This window comes from Bos mutus, chromosome 11, assembly GCF_027580195.1.
Source record: "Bos mutus isolate GX-2022 chromosome 11, NWIPB_WYAK_1.1, whole genome shotgun sequence".
Classification (NCBI taxonomy): domain Eukaryota; kingdom Metazoa; phylum Chordata; class Mammalia; order Artiodactyla; family Bovidae; genus Bos; species Bos mutus.
The window spans coordinates 83641908-83664260 of record NC_091627.1 but is presented as its reverse complement, the minus strand read 5'-3'; the positions used below and the strand labels follow the sequence as shown (position 1 = coordinate 83664260).

The following is a 22353-nucleotide window of genomic DNA, read 5'->3' as shown; positions in this document are numbered from 1 at the left end:
CAAGATGGTAGCCCCACTTTGTAAAAAGTACTATGACTACATTACCAAACACACTTTTCAACTGATACCCATCTATCTGAGAACCACTGATGAAAAGAGAAAGCAGTGAGATGAAGTCTTGATAAAGTTGAATGATGAGAGACTGGGGATGGGTACAAGTGAGGAATTCATATTAACTTTCATGTCGTTGGCTCTGATGGCCATTTCTGTCATTGGCTAAGAGGAGAGATTTTTGGCTCTGCATCTTTATTATTGGAATGAAAGTCCACTGTACTCATCTCATTTTATCAGTGTCTGTCACCTGCAAAGTCTATCCCAGTTGATTAGTGAAAAGTTGGGGTTAGAATAGCTCCCTACATGACAGAAGAGATAATGTTAGAACCTAGATTTTCTAATTTCTAGTCCATGACACAGTCTCATAAATCACAGGTGATAATTTATATGCATCTTATACTATATATATATTTATATATATTTCCCTCTATGTATATTGTTGCTCCACTGTCAGCTTAATTTAACCATGAAAGAAAGTTTCATGCTAAACTCACTGTAGTGATTTTTTATTTTGATAGTCTAAATATTTGCCCATTTGTTGCCAAATCTTTCATGATTCAAGAAGTTTAGTATTAGCACCCAAACTCTGGATAGTATTAAATGTTCCTCATATGATTTTAAAGAGGTACCACATACACACTGCTGCTAAGTCGCTTCAGTCATGTCCAACTCTGTGCGACCCCATAGACGGTGGCCCACCAGGCTCCCCCTTCCCTGGGATTCTCCAGGCAAGAACACTGGAGTGGGTTGCCATTTCCTTCTCCAATGCATGAAAGGGAAGAGTGAAAGTGAAGTCGCTCAGTCATGTCTGACTCTTTGCGACCCCATGGTCTGCAGCCTACCAGGCTCCTCCATCCATGGGATTTTCCAGGCAAGAGTACTGGAGTAGGGTGCCATTGCCTTCTCCAACATACACACTAGCATAGTATTAATATTTGCTGATTTTTAATGGTACTATTGAAATTTTAAAAAAAGTGTTACAGATTTAATACTAACTTGATATCTTTTTTAATGCCTGGAGGATGGTAGCATTCTCTGAAATGTGTATTTTAATATTAAGTATAAGGGACTTCCCTGGTGGTTTGGTTTTTAAAACTCTTGGGTTCCAGTGCAGGGGCCATGGATTTGATCCCTGGTCAGGGAACTATCCCACATGCCATGTGGCACAGCCAAAATGTGTGTGTGTGTGTGTGTGTGTGTGTGTGTGTGTGTGTAAAAAACTGGGCAGTATACAGGGGCAGGAAGGTCCAAAAAATGCAATGGTCTGTTTTGTTATTATTCCTATACTTAATTTTACAGAAAATAAAGGGAAATAGATGGAGAAACAGTGGAAACAGTGTCAGACTTTATTTTTCTGGGCTCCAAAATCACTGCAGATGGTGACTGCAGCCATGAAATTAAAAGACGCTTACTCCTTGGAAGGAAAGTTATGACCAACCTAGATAGCATATTCAAAAGCAGAGACGTTACTTTGCCAAGAAAGGTCCATCTAGTCAAGGCTATGGTTTTGCCAGTGGTCATGTATGGATGTGAGAGTTGGACTGTGAAGAAGGCTGAGCACAGAAGAACTGATGCTTTTGAACTGTGGTGTTGGAGAAGACTCTTGAGAGTCCCTTGGACTGCAAGGAGATCCAACCAGTCCATTCTGAAGGAGATCAGCCCTGGGATTTCTTTGGAAGAAATGATGCTAAAGCTGAAACTCCAGTACTGTGGCCACCTTATGCGAAGAGTTGACTCATTGGAAAAGACTCTGATGCTGGGAGGGATTGGGGGCAGGAGGAGAAGGGGACGACAGAGGATGAGATGGCTGGATGGCATCACTGACTCGATGGACGTGAGTCTGAGTGAACTCCAGGAGTTGGTGATGGACAGGGAGGCCTGGCGTGCTGCGATTCATGGGGTCGCAGAGAGTCAGACACGACTGAGCGACTGATCTGATCTGATCTGAAATATATTTTTAGTGAAATTATTAAAATGTCCCTCCATTTGTCAAAATGAGAAACAAGCTGGAATAGTAGAAAGGACTTGGGCATGGGTCCAGACACCGATACCCAGTGGTGGGGCCTTGGTCTAATCACTTACTGCTCTCTGTGTGTAAGTTTCCTCAGCTTTAAGATGATGGGAATGACTAGTCTCTAAAAATCCCTTCTAGTTCTACAATTCTGGGATTCTAGATTTTATCCACTGAGCATCTGCATAGTGTTTAATAGAAATGTGGTTTAATCTGGGAACATCTGTTACCGTCTATAACATATTTTGCCAAGTCCTTGACCTTAATTTTACCATGGACATCAGATGCTCCTTCCCAGAGTTTACTCTGCATTTTATCAAACGGACATCAGTTATACTTGTGTCTGGAATAGTATCAGTATGACTCAAAAAAAATATGCCAGGTTTGTTAACATTACCATTAAGTGACTTTTAAATTAAGGTTGTCCATACTATCAGTGATACAGTTCAGTGCTATTTTACTATTAGAAATTACATAAACTTCTCATTTACATTTTTATCCTCATAGTATTTATTGCAAAATAAAAGTACTTTTGTTGAAGGCATAATACTTTTTCTAAATAAACACGGATTCAAAAAGAGTTCTGTGACCTACATATTAACTTATTAATTGAATAAATATACTGCTGTTCCATTTCTTCTAATAAGCAATATTCCCTCACTAATAATTTTAACTCTATCATTAATGTAGAAACTTGCTTCTTTCTACTGGAAGTTTTGTTTTTATGATTTTTCTAGCTTTAAGAAGTATGTAGTTTGGGCCATAGAATTCCCCCAATTTTAATTTACTTGAAATCAAGGAGATGGAATAATTTTTTTTCTAGCTTTGCTTTTACTATTTGCTAAGAATATAGCTCATTAGAAGAAAAAGTGCATGTTTCCATGGTTAATTATTAAGCCAGTGCAAATCTTTGATTCCAAGGGGAATAAAGGATAATAAAAAAAGAAGCAAACAAATAACCTAATAGACCCAGTACACTTCACTGCTACACTTTGAGTCTCTGTTTTCCAATGAGCAGATGATGGTGGGCAATGGATGGTATAGTGATTGCTTTGTGAAATGTACTGAAAATTATTTGAGATAACAACAGGCAGCTCTTGACCCATAGTTATAGTTATTGAGAAATGCCCATTATTTCATGATTAATTTAATATGCAGAATAAAGTTACACATAAGAGGGTTCCCTATGGCCCTGCTATTTTATGACTGCATGTTAGAAACACATTCATTTTATCTTGTGCTTTCTCCTTTATAGTGAGACACACAAATGTCATTAAGCATTTTGGGCTTCCCAGGACTGTCTTCTTTCCTTTTGCTTCTGGTACTGTATTGTTGGTCATCATTGGGTGTATGTTTTCAGCAGCTGGGGATCAAGTGTTGATTTTCTCTCCCAGTATATTAATAATTTAGACTTTTCAAAGAAGCTTTCTATAGTAGCCTTTTTAATTAGCCTTGTTTCTATTTCTTCTTAGAAACCCTTGATTTCTCCATAAAGAAAACTTAAAAATGTCATCAAACATGTATCCTTACAAAAAAAATAGACAATATTTTGCAAAATAAATGCTAGCAAGCATAATGGAAGTCTGTATCACCTTTCTCTGATTCCTCTTCCACACTCTATCATTGTCTTCACCAATTCCTTCATCCCAGCTCATGTCTGGCCTCAGCCTGTCTGTACTGAGTGCCTCTCTCAGCCACCTGGGGTCTTCTACTCCCCCAGAGTTGTGTCTGCTGTGCTGGTGCTTCAAGAATCCAGGTACCTCAGAGAGTGAGGTTGAGGCAATAGACAGAGGCAAGGGGAGTAAATATATCCATTTGTGTTGTACTTTTCAAAAGTAAAAAAAAAAAAAAAAAATCCTTCTAATGATGAAGTGACAGTGTTAGTCACTCAGTTGTGTCTGACTCTTTGTGACCCCAGGGACTCTAGCCCCCCAGGCTCCTCTTCATGGAATTCTCCAGGCAAGAATATTGAAGTGGGTAGCCACTCCCTTCTCCAGGGGATCCCCAGGGGATCTCCAGGCAATCCAACCCAGGGATTGAATCCCAGTCTCCCACAATGCAGGCAGATTCTTCACCATCTGAGCCACCTCCTATTGGCTTATTAGATCACTTTGTGGTCTGGATGGGGCAGGAACTACCATCTCCATGGTAAAGACACCTAAGACTCGTAAGGGTTAAATGACCGCATAAGGTCATGCAGGTTGGAAGGATTCCAAGTTAGTTTTAGCTCGTATCTTCTGAATGCAGCTTCAGGATTCTTTCCACTACTTCATGCCAACAATCTATTTTGGGAATACTATCAGTGATGTCTGAACTTGTCTTTGGGAAATCCCGTCATTCACTCAGGCAGTTTGTGAGGTGCTTTGGTTATGGAAAAAAAAAAAAGAGAGAAATCTTAAAACTTTGCTATGATGACAACTAAGAATGTTAACAGCCTATTAAAATAAGACATAAGGATTTAGGAAGGTATGTATAACCACACTATATGACCTGAAAAGCAGAGTGATTAATATTGCTGAAAGTTTCCACTATGGAAAACATGAGTTGAATAAAAGCAGTGGACAGGTCATCAGCTCATTCTGTTTCTGAGATAGGTAAGTTTTCTTCCATGAATGCAGGATAAAAGGATGAGATTGTCACTGCTTTTCATTCCACACAAATTGCATAGTACCAGTTGTGGAAGACAAGGTGCTAAAATGCCTTGAGAAGTGCAATGAAAGAGGTAAGATTTTGGACTTTGGATCAATGATCCAATGAGTTTAGATTCAGGGGGATTTGTAGGGTTGTGGCTAAAATTAAATGAAATAAGAAAAAAAGTTGTTACACAGTGCATTGAACATGTGCTAAAAACAATTTAGTAAATTGTTTCCATGCTGTCAGTTGAATGAGTCTGTTGGCCTGAAACAGACTGCCAGATATTTCTCCAGCAAAGATGGGCTTATTGAGGATCAGCAGAGAACTGCAATTTGAGATCTGCAACCATAGCAGTTCCCTTAGGGCAAAGGAAGGAGAATACTTTTTTAGAGAGAAGGGCTTTAGTAAACAGAGTCCATGGCTTTTCATTGGTTGAGTCCTTGCTGGGAAAAAAGAGGAGACTTTATTCTTCCTGTTGGACTCTGCTATCATCACACAGAGTGTGAGCTTCCCCTCCTGGTTTCTCAACTCTATTTAATTGAAATTTTTGTTTATTAATTTCTTACAAGGTCAAAGAATTCAGAAAATGCTTCTGGATTTGGGGGTGGGGGATAAAAGACCCTGATGCTGGGGAAGACTGAAGACAGGAAGAGAAGGGGATGACAGAGGATGAGATGGCAGGATGGCATCACCATTCAATGGACACGAGTTTGAGCAAACTCCAGGAGATGGTGAAGGACAAGGAAGCCTGGCATGCTGCCGTCCATGGGGTCACGAAGAGTCAGACATGACTTAGTGACTGAAAACCAACAAAAGCTTAATTGTTCACAACAGTCAAAATTAGTTATTTTACCAATAAATATGCTGGCAACATATTGGAAAATTTTTCTTTAAATTTTCCTTTGTATAAGTAGTTCTAAGCCATAGACTACATTGTAATTATTTAAGAGGTAAGGCAAGCAACAAACAAAATATCAAGGCATACTTCAGACCAATTAAATCTGAATTTCTAAGGATGGGTCAGGAGATATATATATTTAAGCTGACCAGGTGATTCTAGGGCTTCCCTTGCAGCTCAGCTGGTAAAAAATCCACCTGCAATGCTGGAGACCCTGCTTCAATTCCTGGTTTGGGAGGATCCCTTGAAGAATGGAATCGATACCCACTCCAGTATTTTGGCCCAGAGAAGTCCATAGATTGTATATCCACGCTGTTGCAGAGTCCGGCATGACTAAGCGACTTTCACTTTCAGGTGATTCTAACCCATGGCCATAGTTGAGAAATGTAAGTTTGTTAGGTAATTTAATCACAGAGTCTCTTTTGATGACCACGATTGATGTGTGTCTATTTCAGGGTCAGTGATAAAGCCCTTCTTTTTCTTCTCATAATCCCTCAGTTTCCTGAAGACACATCAGCCTGCAATGTCCCTTGAAATGGTAAGTGACCTGGAAAAGTAATTGGAGATCTGGTCTGAGCTGAAGCCTTGCAGCTGAGAGGAGGAAACAAATGTAGAAGCTTCTCAGTGTTTGACTGCAGGTCGCCATGACTGTGACTTTTTTCTTGTCTCTCTGAATCCTTTCCTTCCTGCCTTTTCTCATTATTTATCTTATTACTCTGTGTCTTTTAAGTTTCTTGTTTGTGTTCCTTAATTTTTTTCTTTCACTTTCTCTTCTCAGAGAAAACATACTTGCTTCAGTGTAAGAAAAGTGAGTGGACATACATCTGTTGTAATGCCGGCAAGTTCTACCAGCTTCACTTTGATTTTTTGCTCCATAAGCAGTTTGGAATGGCTTAGATTTTTTTTTTATTACTAGATTACCACAGTAATACAACTTAGCTCTTGTATTAATGTTGTGTGTCAGGAATACTTATCCAATGTTAATTGGTTAAATCTTAATGGTTATCCAATGTGTTGGTGTATGGTTATTCAATGTAATCTCTTAATATCATTTTACTTCTGTAGAATCAGTAGTAATGTCCTCATCTTCAGTCCTCATTTTAGTAATTGTTCTCTTTTTACTTAGTTCAGATGCTGCTGCTGCTGCTAAGTTGCTTCAGTCGTGTCTGACTCTGTGTGACCCCATAGATGGCAGCCCACCAGGCTCCCCTGTCTCTGGGATTCTCCAGGCGAGAACACTGGAGTGGGTTGCCATTTCCTTCTCCAATGCATGAAAATGAAAAGTGAAAGTGAAGTCGCTCAGTCGTGTCCGACTCTTAGTGACCCCATGGACTGCAGCCTACCAGGCTCTTCCATCCATGGGATTTTCCAGGCAAGAGTACTGGAGTGGGGTGCCATTGCCTTCTCCGAGTTAAGTATTTGTCAATTTTGTTGGTCTTTTCAAAGAACCAACTTTAAGTTTCAATAATTTCCTCTATTATTTTCTGTTCTTTACTTCATTGATTTCTACTCCTTCACTATCTCTGCTCTAACTTTCATTACTTCCTTTGTTCTGCAGTGGGGTTTAGTTTATTCTTTTGTATCTGGTTCCCTAAGTTGTAAAATTAGGTTTTTGACTTGAGACCTTTCTTGTTTTTTTTAAGTGTAAACACTTTTAGCTATAAACTTCCCCATTAAGCACTGCTTTTGCTATGTCCTTTAAGTTTTGGCAAATTGTATTTTCATTTTCATTCATCTCTAAATATTTTCTAATTTCACTTATAAGTTTTCCTTTGACCCACTGCCTCTTTAATGTGTTGCTGAATTTCCAAAAATTGTGAAATTTCCAGATTTACCTCTTATTGATTTCTGTCTTCCATTCTGGTCAGAAAAGATATTTTATGTGAACTCTATCTTTCATATCTATTGATACTTTAATTTTAATGTGTTAGTCTCTTAAAACATGCAGAAAACAAAAAGTGTTGTTACAATTTCACAGTTGTTACAATAATGCAAGCTTTTATACTTGCCCTTATTTTCTCTTATTGCAATCTTAATTTTGCCCTATAGTTTTGAGTTACTATCTAGTGTCCCATCATTTCACTCTGCAGGTGTTCGCTTGAGCCTTACTTGTGGGTTGGATCTAGTGGTAGCAGAGTCCCCAACTTCTCTTTTATCTGGGAATATCTTAAAGTCTCTCTTAATTTGAGAAAGTCTTTAATAGCTGACTCCCAGAAAGAGAAAAAGAGAATGAAATGGGGGGAGGGCAGTGGGCCTTTAAATCCCCTGGAGAATCACTTCCTCTAGAGGGGGAGGAGCTGCCAGAAATGGGAGGAAGTGAAACTAAAGTAGCCACCATCACTTTGTCTATACATCTGTATGACCAGAAACAGCAATCAACAGTCAGAACACAGATCCCCAGTGACTGGAGGACAAGGTTTGTTTTTCCCAGCCTGGTTCCCACAAGCTGTGTGCAAGCTGCTCTAGGAACACGTGCGTGGCTGCCTGAGTGGGAGATGAGTAGCTACTACTGTACCAAGAGCTGAAATAGACTGCAGTAAACCACAGTTTACCGTCCATGCCTTCTCCTGGGTCTTGCATGCCTTCAATAGACTCTAGAATTTCAAAATAGTCACACCAGACAGATTTGGCCAGGGTTGCTGTCTATATGGGGAGACAGATTCCTGGTACTTCTTATTCTGCCATTCTTCCCAGAATGCCATGAATGGCTAATTTTTTATCATCTCGATGAGAACCATTTTCTATTAATTAACTCAGCTTTCTAAAACATTATTAATCTGGAATCCCAAGGAAGAAAACTTTTCAAGAAAGATTTCTGATCATCTTAAAAGGCTTTCTTCAACCTTCATTGTCCAAAGTAAAGTACATTTTGGAGAACAAATTTCACAATAGATCTTTAGCTTTTCCCCTGCAATACAATCTGTTCAAATTCAATACTCATATGCAAGCATTATGCACTATAGTTGGTCACAAATAGCTTTAAATCACATTTACTTCCTTTAATGTTTATGTTTATGTCAATATCAGTGTCTAAGTGATACAGTTCTTCATCTCTTTACCTCAACAATAAAACTCAATATCAATTCCAGACACCTCTTGATTCTTCCAGCTCATGTTGAGGCTGTACATGAAAGGGGAATATATTTTTATTTCAATAGAGAGTTTTACTAAGTTTGCAACTCCATTTTTCAATCCACATTGAATGAAACATCTATGCACTTAATAGTTCATTTATTCATATATAGTATCAGTTCTTTTTACCATTAGAACTTTATAAGTTTTCAGCACAGTCTAGTGATTCTGATTTGAGAGAAAACTTTAATCAATTACTAATTGACTCGTTAGGTAAAAGTTAATATGTTAGTTTCTGGGAATACAATAGTAAGTTAGTCATAGATTCTTTTCTTAAGAAGCCTTCAGATTATTGGGTGGAAGATGTTGGATCAGAGGGAAAAGACATACATAATCAATTATATTTAAGCATAGTAAGTGCAGTAGTAGAAAGTACGGAAGGGGTGGATAACAAATACTGCTTGGAGGAGTCATAAAAGGACATTACAGAGATGAAACCCAATCTCAGCCTTGATAATTAGGAGTTTACTAGGCAAAGTAGATGGGGACAGTAAAATAAGTGAACAGCATTGCAATGACATATTGGCATGTTCGAAGATGTGAAATTCAAATGGAAAAATCAGGGTTTTTATAAGAGAAAAGCAATCAGGGTAGATTTTGAAAAATTTACTAAAAGCCAGATTTTGAAGGGTTTTATATTCTGAACCAAAGACACTGGACTCAATTCTGTGGACAATAGAACAGTAAAGGGAATTTTAAAATGGGAGAGTGATTTGTGAATATTTGTTTATTAAGAAGTAGAACTGACTCATTTGAAAAGACCCTGATGCTGGGATAGATTGAAGGAGGGAGGAGAAGGGGACGACAGAGGATGAGATGGCTGGATGGCATCACCGACTCCATGGACATGAGTTTGAGTAAACTCTGGGAGTTGGTGATGGACAGGGAGGCCTGGTGTGCTGCAGTCCATGGGGTCACAATGAGTTGGACATGACTGAGCGACTGAACTGAATTGAACTGAATTTCTAATAGTACACAGAGGATTAATTAGTAGCTAGTAGCAGACCCAAGAAAGAAATGTCCTCAGCCTTGGAAAGAAGATAGAGAAGAGGATTAATACTTGAGAGACTTTCATGAAATATAATTGAATGAATTTGCCATTGGTTTGCTTTACATTTTGAATGGGTTTGCTTAGGAGAAAGTTAACTTTGAAGTATATGAGGTCACTAGAGGTAACTAACTGGTCACTATACATTCAGGCATGGAGTTTGAGAGAGAGTTGAAATAATGTGGATGTATGAGCTAAAGCAGAAAGTTCAAATGGAAAGTTAAGTTATCCAAGGGCAAAGCTCTAATGGTAGGTTTCCATTCCAGACATTAGCTAGGTGTTATCTTTAGTAGACTCTCCTTGTTCAGAGTTTAGTAGGATTTCTGCAGGTGTGACTGAATGAATTATCTTTTGACATCATATTTTATATCCCTTTTGACTTTCTGAAAAAGAATAATCCAAATTGAGAGTATATATTTATATATTATACTCTTATTTTAAAAAAGAGTAATGAATTAGCACAGCAGCAATATTTCTTAATAATGATAAAATTGCTTAATTATTAAAAAATATTCACTAGAAGAGAGGTAAAATGGTAGAGATTATATTAACAGTCCTTTAAAGTAAGAATAATTCATAATCTCACATTACAGGTGAAGTACATGAAGCTTGGAGAGTTTAATAACTGGGATTCAAACTCAGGTTCCAAAGCTCTAGATCCCATGCTCTAAACCAGTGGTTTTAAAGTATTACTGATGCCTAGATCCATCTCCAGAGAGTTTTACTTAATTGCCTCAAATGAGGCTCAGGCATTGGTCCTAAAAGCTCCCTTGGCAATTCTAATTGCAGCCAGAGATACACACCAGTGCTTTAAACTTTGTCACTTCATTGCCTCCTTTTTGGAAGATAGTACCACATTGCACTAGTATCTGAATGGCTCCCCCTGGAGTTCAACCTACCTAGTGCCCTGTGGAGTTGTACAGAGTAGCAGCTGTGCTTCAACACACATCCACCCTCTGAAAAATGCTTCAAACCCATGAGTTTCAATAATTAACTGAAACTACTTTTACTTAAAGACTTCCAGAGTTGGAAAAGTTTTTCTACCTCTTTTATGATTATGTGCTAGTTTTTAAGAACTTAAGAGATCCTATATACATATCAGGAATTACTACAGTCAAAAAGAAACTACTACCATCAATATATTTATTTGATTGATTATAAGTATAATCTATCAGTAGAGCCACAGATCCAGAAATAGGCAGGATTCTTTAATTTTTGAAATGGAGAGCAATGCCATGGTGTTACTATGCAGGATGCAGTTGTTGGGGAAAGACAGGAATGATGTAGCCTTTGAAGGAGGGGAGTTAGAACAAACTGTCATCCTCAGTTCTTACAGTTTCTTACTCCTTTTGAAAACCTTTAGCTTCATTTACTCCTGGGAGGGCTTCACAAAGCTCCTGACCAACTAGAATTGGTCTAGAGATATACTGGAAAACAACATGACAAAATCAAGGGTGGGTTAGGATAGAGGTAGGCCGAGAGTCTAGACAGAATAATCCTGCTGTAATGTCAGGAAGATGTGCTGGCATCTTCAGATGCCATCCTGGACATTCCTGAATGGAGACAGTGGGAACAGAACCAGAGTGACAAAAACGTTAGCTGTTATGGAAAAAGAATGGGCACTAAAGACAGACAGTCCAATCTAGCCTGATACTTCATTAGCTGTGTGACCTTGGGAAAAATAATTAACCTTTCTGAATTGCAATTTGCTCCTCTATAAAAGGAGGTGGTGGTACTTTCCTCCCAGGTTTTATGTGAATACCTGAATGTGAAAAGTACCCAGCTCAGAGCCTCTTTTATTGATTTCTCCACCACATTGGCCTCAGGTGAAGCAATGCTGCTACTGCTGCTAAGTCGCTTCAGTCGTGTCTGACTCTGTGCGACCCCATAGATGGCAGCCCACCAGGCTCCCCCGTTCCTGGGATTCTCCAGGCAAGAACACTGGAGTGGGTTGCCATTTCCCTCTCCAGTGCATGAAAGTGAAAAGTGAAAGTGAAGTCGCTCAGTCGTGTCCGACTCTTAGCGTCCCCATGGACTACAACCCGCCAGGCTCCTCTGTCCATGGGATTCTCCAGGCAAGAGCACCGAAGTGGGGTGCCATTGCCTTCTCCAGGTGAAGCACAGTGGTAGCCAAAGCAGAAAGTGCAAGGGAAAGGCAGCCATGGTGATGGTAATTCAAAGAGGTGAAAATGAAGTAGGCCAGACAGGGAGCACCATTACATTCTCGAAAGCTCCATTATAGCCACGGTCTCACACCATCAGTTCCATTTGTTTGCAGAAAAGGAACCAGCATTGTAATGTTGCAGCCTCTTAATCATCTGGGAATAATTCAGCTCGCCCAGCTTATGGAAGGATCAGCTGGATACTCTGTAGGGTCTCCTCAGAAAGAGCACAGGCTACAGTCATTTCATTTTCTAATGCTGCTGCCTATTTTCATTTAATTAAGGAGGCTGACCTTTAGAAAGAGAGTTTTTTTTTTCTTCCTTTGCTTACTTATGATCCTAATGGAAGCTGAAAATCTGATGGTAAAGAGGGCTGAGTTTTCACTGATAAGGCTAACACATTGTTCCTATCTTTACAAAGAAATGGCACAGGCATAATTATAGATGTATAAGCCAAACTCCCTTTCAGATAAACCTAACCTTAAGCTGATGAGTAGGTGGGAACAGTAGGAAATGAAAGATAAGCCCTAGAAGAATGTATATCAAAAAAGACTACCAAAGAACTGGGAGGCCCTGAAAACCCATATCCTTGTAATGAGCTTTTACCCAAAGCAAAGTACAGTCAGATTCTTACTCAATCCTTTAAATCTCTGGTGGTAGAGAAGTGACTACTTGAAACAACTGTTGTGTGTGGCATTTGCTGTGCTCTTTAGATAGAAGGGCCAAGTGAGCCAGTGAGAAAGGGGATGGTGATCTGTTAGGGTCAATGCCACAGCACAGTGGCATTGCACACACTGCCTTTGCCAGTGAATTTAAGGTTCTTTCTTCATCTCAAAAGATTTAGGAGATGAAACAGCTTAGGAAAGTTATGTGAGAGTTTATTTAAGGAAGGATATGCCCTCAGAGTCTGACTTAGCAACTGAACAACAGCAACATTCTCAGGGAGAGCTGCAGACGGGTGAGCTGCCGCCCTGGGTTTCTTTGGCAAGACAGTTATGAGGAGCCTACAAATGAAGGGGCAGAATATTCACTGAAGGAGGACTTTGGGGGTCATCTTCTCAGATTTTCATCCCAGCTCCATTTTCTCCAGGGAAGGAGAGGTTTTTGTCCTTATTGAACAGAGAGCAGAAGTGTCAAGGCAACAGCGCATGCTGAGTACTTCTTATAAGGCGAATTTTATTGTAATGAGAGCACAAGGCGCAAAAGGTTACTTTAGGACTCAGGAGACTCCTGCCTTTGCACCTTTCTTTGTCTGCTACTGGCACCCTTAACACCCAAAAAGTGTGGTTTCCTGTCAGTCTGAAGGTGCCCACTTTCCTTTGTCAGCCGAACCGCACTGTTTACGAGATGCGGGATTTCCTGTCACCTGGCCCCTGCCCCCATTTCTCTGCTCACACACCTAGCTACCGGCTTGCTGTAAGTTTTGGTGAGGTGCTCTGTGAGATTAGCGAGCAGGTGGGGACCCTCAAGCCCCTCGAGCAGGTGGGGTGGAGCTTTAAGAACAGGCTGGTGTTTGTTCTGCCCCGGATTTAATCCACAAACTCCCATGATCCTCTGCTCAGTGCGTCCAAGAATATCGTCGGAGAACCAAAGCCTAGCAGCCACTGCTGCTGCGCTCCTGGTCCTTGTTCTTGGTGCCTTTTTCACTTTCTGTCAGGGAATACATTTCCTCTGGTCTTCACAGAGACCGTTCGCCTGGATGGAATGAGATTTTGTTACTGAAATAGAGGTGACTCAATCACCTGAAGTCCCGTTTGATGACTAAATATGGGCGCTGGTGGCGTCATTATGGGCGGAACACCTCAGCGATGGCAGCTCTTTCGGGTGATGATGAACTTAAGCCACTGGAGTTTTGGAACGACACTTCCTAGATTTATCCAATTGGTGAGCAAGTCTTTAATCAGCTATCATTGGTTTATAGACGGATGACACAAAATAATACAATATCTACTGGAACTAAGCCTTTGGTCTCGAGAATTGTGACGTTTGTGTCTCTCCAAACATGAGCACTTTTACTCCTGTACCACAACAGTGGCAAGGAAGTATTGGGGCAAAGTTGGAGTATTTGAGTCCCTTTTGTAAAATATCATTAAATATCGTTACACATGCAATGGAGCAAAGAGACGAATAAACAAAATGTAAATGGGATCTTTAAACAAGTGCTTATAGGTAAATGTAAATCATCGTATTATACCCTCTAGTTTTCTTCGTCACTGTTAGAAATAGGGAAGTGAATTAGTATAATTTTTCCAGGTATATTTCCACTGAGTGAGAAGAGAGAATATTTCTCATGTTGCTGATCGCCTTGCCCCAGGTGTTGGCATCACTAAATGAAGAAAAGGTCAGAAAACTATGAGACAATAGCAGTGCTTCACTTAAACAGCATCTTTTCCCACTTTCCTGCCCTTGGGTATTTTCAGTCCATTGTAAATAATTTCTTCGGAGGTCACATCATTTGCCACATATACTGAATGAACTCAAGAAAAGAAGTGCCATAAACACAACTGCTTTTGTGCACCTATTAGTATTTACTGCTACAGACACACACACACACAAACATATACACCTGCACACACACACATGCATGTGCTCTCATTTTTAAAATATCCAAGAACTCAAAGTCATTTTCAGCTTTGAGCTCTAGTATATATTAGATTCCTTCTCAACTCAGCTCATTATAAATTTAAGTGAAATTTGAGACCAAGTAGCAGTCCTTATAGCACACTAGTCCTTAGCAGTGATTTTGAGGAGTCTATCCTTATTGCAAAATTCAGACTTAAATTGAAGAAAGTGGGGAAAACCACTAGACCATTCAAGTATTACTAAGTCAAATCCCTTATGATTATACAATGGAAATAACAAATAGATTCAAGGGATTAGATCTGATAGACAGAGTGCCTGAAGAACTATGGATGGAGGTTTGTGACATTGTACAGGAGGCAGGGATCAAGACCATCGCCAAGAAAAAGAAAAGCTAAAAGGCAAAATGGTTGTCTGAGGAGGCCTTACAAATGGCTGTGAATAGAAGAGAAGCCAAAGGAAAAGGAGATAAGAAAAGATATTCCCATTTGAATGCAGAGTTCCAAAGAATAGCAAGGAGAGATAAGAAAGCCTTTCTCAGTGATCAATGCAAAGAAATAGAGGGAAACAACAGAATGGGAAAGACTATAGATCTCTTCAAGAAAATTAGAGATACCAAGGGAACATTTCATGCAAAGATGGGCTCAGTGAGGGACAGAAATGGTATGGACCTAACAGAAGCAGAAGGTATTAAGAAGAGGAGGCAAGAATACACAGAATAACTATACGGAAAAGATCTTCATGACCCAGATAACCTCAGTGATGTGATCACCAACCTAGAGCAGACATTCTGGAATGTGAAGTCAAGTGGGCCTTAGGAAGCATCACTACGAACAAAAGCTAGTGGGGGTGATGGAATTCCAGTTGAGCTATTTCAAATCCTCAAAATTGATGCTGTGAAAGTGCTGCACTCAACATGCCAGCAAATTTGGAAAATGTAGCAGTAACCACAGGACTGGAAAAGGGCAGTTTTCATTCCAATAGCAAAGAAAGGCAATGCTGAAGAATGTTCACTCATCTCACATGCTAGCAATGTAATGCTCACAATTCTCCAAGCCAGGTTTCAGCAGTATGTGAACCATGAACTTCCTATGTTCAAGTTGGATTTAGAAATGGCAGAAGAACCAGAGATAAAATTGCCAACATCTGTTGGATCATCAAAAAAGCAAGAGAGTTCCATAAAAACATCTGCTTTATTGACTATGCCAAAGCCTTTGGCTGTGTGAATCACAACAAACTGGAAAATTCTTGAAGAGATGGGAATACCAGACCACTTGACCTGCCTCTTGAGAAATCTCAGAGGTATGCAGGTCAGGAAGCAACAGTTGGAACTGGACATGGAACAACAGACTGCTTCCAAATAGGGAAAGGAGTATACCAAGGCTGTATATTGTCACCCTGCTTATTTAACTTATGTGAGGAGTACATCACGAGAATCGCTGGGCTGGATGAAGCACAATCTGGAATCAAGATTGCCGGGAGAAATATCAATAAGCTGAGATATGCAGATGACACCATTGTTTTGGCAGAAAGTGAAGAACTGAAGAGCTTCTTGATGAAAGTGAAAGAGGAGAGTGAAAAAGTTGGCTTAAAGCTCAACATTCAGAAAACTAAGATCATGACATCTGGTCCCATCACTTCATGGCAAATAGATGGGGAAACAGTGGAAACAGTGACAGACTTTATTTTTTGGGGCTCAAGAATCATTGCAGATTGTGACTGCAGCCATGAAATTGAAATTAGAAGATGCTTCTAAAATTAGGGTTAGGGTTAGATGCTTGTTCCTTGGAAGAAAAGTTATGACCAACCTACTACTACTACTAAGTCGCTTCAGTCGTGTCCGACTCTGTGCGACCCCATAGACGGCAGCCCACCAGGCTCCCCCGTCCCTGGGATTCTCCAGGCAAGAATACTGGAGTGGGGTGCCATTGCCTTCTCCAATGCACGAAAGTGAAAAGTGGAAGTGAAGTTGCTCAGTCGTGTCTGACTCTTAGCGACCCCATGGACTGCAGCCCACCAGGCTCCTCCGCCCATGGGATTTTCCAGGCAAGAGTACTGGAGTGGGGTGCCATTGCCTTCTCCATGACCAACCTATACAGCATATTAAGAAGCAGAGACATTACTTTGCCAACAAAGGTCCATCTAGTCAAAGCTATGGTTTTTCCAGTAGTCATGTTATGGATGTGAGAGCTGGACTAAAAAGAAAGCTGAGTGCCAAAGAATTGATGCTTTTGAACTGTGGTGTTGGAGAAGACTCTTGAGAGTCCCTTGGACTGCAAGAGGATCCAACCAGTCCATCCTCAAGGAAATCAGTCTTGAATATTCGTTGAAAGGAGTGATGCTGAAGCTGAAACTCCAATACTTTGGCCGTCTGATGTGAGGAACTGACTCATTTGAAAAGACCCTGATGCTGGGAATGATTGAAGGCAGGAGGAGAAGGGGATGACAGAGCATTAGATGGTTGGATGGCATCACTGACTCAGTGGACATGAGTTTGAGTAAATTCCGGGAGATGGTGAATGACAGGGAGGCCTGATGTGCTGCAGTCCATGGGGTTACAAAGAGTCAGACACTGCTGAGCGACTGAATTGAACTGATTTTTATTGGAGCTGGTGTGGCATTTAAATGTATCCTTGTGCCTGACATTAACAGTCACTGCACCCATCACAGTGCAGATAAAGTCCAACTACAAAGAAGATACTAGGTTGGAGTGGGGTGAGTATGCAAATCCTTTATAAACGGCTGTGGGGAGAATCCTAGGAAGACTTTTAACTTCTATTTTTAGGATGAAAGATATTTGCTTATGGAAGGATTTTTCTTATGTCTTTTTTACCTATAATTTTTTTTCATATATTAACAACATCTGCAGTATTTTTTTTTCCAGGTGATGTTATTATCCATATGGCAGATTTAACACAATGCCCGTCAGTTGCCTAAAACCTGCCCGGGAAAAGCAGTTTTGCACACACCTCCTTATGTATCATCTTAGCTCCTACTTCTTTTTTCAGGTAACACATCTGTGAAGTTCACTGAAGCTGGTGGTTTTCACTGCTGTCCTGAACAAGTGATACTGGACTCCTCCCCAGGGAACAAGTGGCATCTATTTAAAATTCACTTTTAGGTGAGTTTGTGGGACATCTTTGCTAAATAGAAGGGTTCTTAGGTGTCTCAACAAGAGAATATTGGTCTTGAATGTAAAGGATAAAAATCAAGGTTTGTGCAGCATTGTAAATGAGAGTCAGGATGATCTAATATGGAGGTGCAGAGCATTCTTTTCTTCAACATCTTATTGTTGCCAGATTAATAATAGCCAGGAGAGAGGGCAAATGCTGAAGAGATTCTATTTTCCTTTGTTAGTAATGCCAGCATTTGACCTTGAGTGTGTGTAGATGGGCAAATGGCTGTAATTCTGAGTCTAAAATAAATTTTCTTTGATTCATATTTTAATTGGTAATGGAATAGTTATCTTTATTTCTAATCTGCTTTCTTTTTTTTCTCTTCCTTTTGCTTTAAGAAGAGAAACTGTGATTTTATCTCTTAATCTAATTCATAGCTGCTCCTCTTGGCAGAGAGAGAGAGAGAGAAAGGGAGGCCAGTGACAGAATGTCCAAATGTGACAACATGATACCAACATAGACTGTAATCAGAGTGAAAGTCTGTGCTCCAAGGGAGATGCAATGAAGGACGAACAGAACAGAAAAGTTGGCACGGGTTTTATTTTTTCTAACAAGTATATATCAAAGCGTTGGCAGGTGCTGTCTTTAATGTTGTCTTGCAAAGGGCTGTAAAATTCACTCAGGGTTCTTACAAAGGCAAGAAATCTTTGTTGCCAGAGTGCCCTGCTGGTTTTTCTGTTGCACCTCTTAGGCATTACTGTACAGTGTGTGTACAGTAAGCTACTGTAGCAAATGGTGTTTGACTTAGGGATCTCTGTTTACCCAGAACCAGCTGGAAGCCTGACACATAATAATCACTTAAGAAATGTTTATTAAATTCACTCGAAAATTGAATCTAAATGAGCTGCTCTTCTGGAACTCTAGAGGTAAGAGAGCACCAAAACCCCAAGAATCCAAAGTCTGTGGCTTATGCCAAAAGAGAGTCTTGCATTTGATGCGAATATTTTCTGTACGATTGGGCAAAAGGTATGGGAAGAAATTGCAGTTGCTAGTCCGTCTAGTCAAGGCTATGGTGAGAGTTGGACTGTAAAGAAAGCTGAGTGCCGGAGAATTGATGCTTTTGAACCGTGGTGTTGGATAAGACTCTTGAGAGTCCCTTGGACTGTAAGGAGATCCACCCAGTCCATTCTAAAGGAGATCAGTCCTGGGTGTTCTTTGGAAGGAATGATGCTAACGCTGAAACTGCAGTACTTTGGCCACCTCATGCGAAGAGTCGACTCATTGGAAAAGACTCTGATGCTGGGAGGGATTGGGGGCAGGAGGAGAAGGGGACGACAGAGGATGAGATGGCTGGATGGCATCACAGACTCGATGGACGTGAGTTTGAGTGAACTCTGGGGGTTAGTGATGGACAGGGAGGCCTGGTGTGCTGCGATTCATGGGGTCTCAAAGAGTCGGACACGACTGAGCGACTGAACTGAACTGGACTGTGTCAGTGTCAGGAAATAGAAACAAAGCATCACAGTCTTATGGACTCTGTTGGAGAGGGTGGGAAGATTTGGGAGGATGGCATTGAAACATGTATAATATCATGTATGAAACGAGTTGCCAGTCCAGGTTCGATGCACAATACTGGATGCTTGGGGCTGGTGCACTGGGACGACCCAGAGGGATGGTATGGGGAGGGAGGAGGGTTCAGGATGGGGAACACATGTATACCTGTGGTGGATTCATTTCGATATTTGGCAAAACTAATACAATTTTGTAAAGTTTAAAAATAAAATAAAATTTAAAATAAATTAAAAAAAAAAAGAAAGCATCAAAGAGAAAGCACAGAATTTGTACAGGGAGAGGAAGACATTTAAGAGAACAGAAAAGTCCACTCGTATAGACATTTGGGGAAAGACAGATGCAGGAAGACAATAATAGGAAGAAAGATCCTGGGAAACTCATACAGGACTCCTAAGTGAGGATAACTTGGGTATACAGATGTGTAGCCATAAATTTCAGAGGCCATACAAACCTGTCTATATGGCTGTGGCACATATGTTTTCGAAATTGCTCAGAAGCTCATATACAAAACTGACAGGTTTGAAGTAGATGCCTTTCATTTACATAATCTGTGTTTGGTTGTTAATAGGAGAAAAGTGGGTAGAGGTGGGCATAATGAGGGTGTTGGGAAAGGAAAGTTGAACTTGGATCCATATATTTTATAGAACAGGGACATATCATGTTCTTTTTTTAAAATTTGTTTTTAGTTGAAGGATAATTGCTTTATAATACTGTGTTGGTTTCTGCCATACATCAACATGACTCAGCTATAGGTATACATATGTCCCCTCCCTCTTGAGTCTCCCTCCCACCTCCTACTGTATCCCACCCATCTCTGTTGTTACAGAGTGCAGGGAAATTAACCAGAATTTCCTCCCAATCTTGCCAATGTCTATATATTTGTTTCTCTATATAAATTCAGATAGAGTATTTAAGCCATTTTTCTATTTTATCTCCTTTGCAAATTAAAAAAAAGAGACTTTCTTCCTCATTTTCTGAAATACAGTTTTGAATCAACTTAAAACTATAAAAATCTTTGTCTCATTTTTCGAATATAGAAATTTTAATTTTGCAAATTTATGTAGTTTTACTTCCTTGCTTTTCAAAACTTCCATTTTCTTAATTATATAATAATAAAATCCTTTCATTGCCTTCTTTTTATAATATATTTTTTATGATTTATAATTTGAAATTGTAAAGCTTTCAATATGGTTCAGAAAAATCACATCTCACTAAAAGCACTACAAACCATATTATCTCTTTATCACTAATTTGCATTCTTTAACAGTATGTATCATTGAGAGGCCAAATGTCAAAATAAATTATTCTTTTCTCAAGAGAAATTATTAACCTGCACTCAGTCATGATGGTAAAAATAATCTAATATAGGCATATCTCATTTTATCATGCTTCACCTGTACTCTTTTTTGTTTTTCTTTTAAAATAAATACTGTCTTTTACAATTTGTGTGTTTTTGGCAACCCTGCAATGAGCAAGTCTGTTGGTGCTATTCTCCCAATAGAATTTGTTCATCTCCATGTTATGTTTTGGTAATTCTAGCAATATTGCATACTTTTTCATTATATCTTGTTATGATTATCATTCGTCTTTGTTATACTACTACTCACTGAAGGATCAGAAGATGGTTGGCGTTTGTAACACTAGAGTATTTTTTAATTAAGGTATTTCCATGTCCCTTTTTAATAGACATAATGCTAATGCAAAGTCCACTGCTACATTTAAAAATGGATAAGCAACAAGACCTACTGTATAGCCCAAGGAACTCTGCTCAATGTTATGTGGAAGCCTGGATGGGAGGCGAGTTTGAGTGAGAATGGATACATGTATATATATATGGGTGAGTCCCTTTGCTGTCCACCTGAAACTATCAGTCAGTCAGTCATTCAGTCAGTCAGTTCAGTCGCTCAGTCATGTCCGAATCTTTGCGACCCCATGAATCACAGCACGCCAGGCCTCCCTGTCCATCACCAACTCCCGGAGTTCACCCAAACCCATGTCCATCAAGTCAGTGATGCTATCCAGCCATCTTATCCTCTGTTGTCCCCTTCTCCTCCTGCCCCCAATCCCTTCCAGCATCAGAGTCTTTTCCAATGGGTCAACTCTTTGCATGAGGTGGCCAAAATACTGCAGTTTCAGCTTTAGCATCATTCCTTCCAAAGAAATCCCAGGACTGATCTCCCTCAGAATGGACTGGTTGGATCTCCTTGCAGTCCAAGGGACTCTCAAGAGTCTTCTACAGCATCACAGTTCAAAAGCATCAATTCTTCGGCGCTCAGCTTTCTTCACAGTCCAACTCTCATATCCATACATGACCACTGGAAAAACTATAGCTTTGACTAGATGGACCTTTGTTGGTAAAGTAATGTCTCTGCTTTTAAATATGCTATCTAGGTTGGTCATAACTTTTCTTCCAAGGAGTAAGCGTCTTTTAATTTCATGGCTGCAGTCACCATCTGCAGTGATTTTGGAGCCCAAAAAAATAAAGTCTGACACTGTTTCCACTGTTTCCCCATCTATTTCCCATGAAGTGATGGGACCAGATGCCATGATCTTCGTCTTCTGAATGTTGAGCTTTAAGCCAAATTTTTCACTTTCCACTTTCACTTTCATCAAGAGGCTTTTGAGTTCCTCTTCACTTTCTGCCATAAGGGTGATGTCATCTGCATATCTGAGGTTATTGATATTTCTCCCGTCAATCTTGATTCCAGCTTGTGCTTCTTCCTGCCCAGCATTTCTCATGATGTACTCTGCATATAAGTTAAATAAGCAAGGTGACAATATACAGCCTTGACGGACTCCTTTTCCTATTTGGAACCAGTCTGTTGTTCCATGTCCAGTTCTAACTGTTGCTTCCTGACCTGGATATAGGTTTCTCAAGAGGCAGGTCAGGTGGTCTGGTATTCCCATCTCTTTCAGAATTTTCCACAGTTTATTGTGATCCACACAGTCAAAGGCTTTGGCATAGTCAATAAAGCAGAAATAGATGTTTTTCTGGAACTCTCTTGCTTTTTCCATGATCCTGTAGATGTTGGCAATTTGATCTCTGGTTCCTCTGCCTTTTCTAAATCCAGCTTGAACATCTGGAAGTTCACGGTTCACGTATTGTTGAAGCCTGGCTTGGAGAATTTTGAGCATTACTTTACTAG

General features: G+C 40.0%; 1 long non-coding RNA gene across 1 annotated transcript; it reads left to right on the top strand.

Annotated features, from left to right (window-relative positions):
- The first annotated feature begins 9997 nt into the window (after positions 1-9997).
- Positions 9998-21027, top strand: LOC138989912 (uncharacterized). Its single transcript, XR_011466103.1, has 4 exons — positions 9998-13823; positions 17528-17640; positions 18462-18561; positions 20894-21027. It is a non-coding gene; the product is annotated as an uncharacterized lncRNA (long non-coding RNA).
- The last annotated feature ends 1326 nt before the right edge of the window (positions 21028-22353 follow it).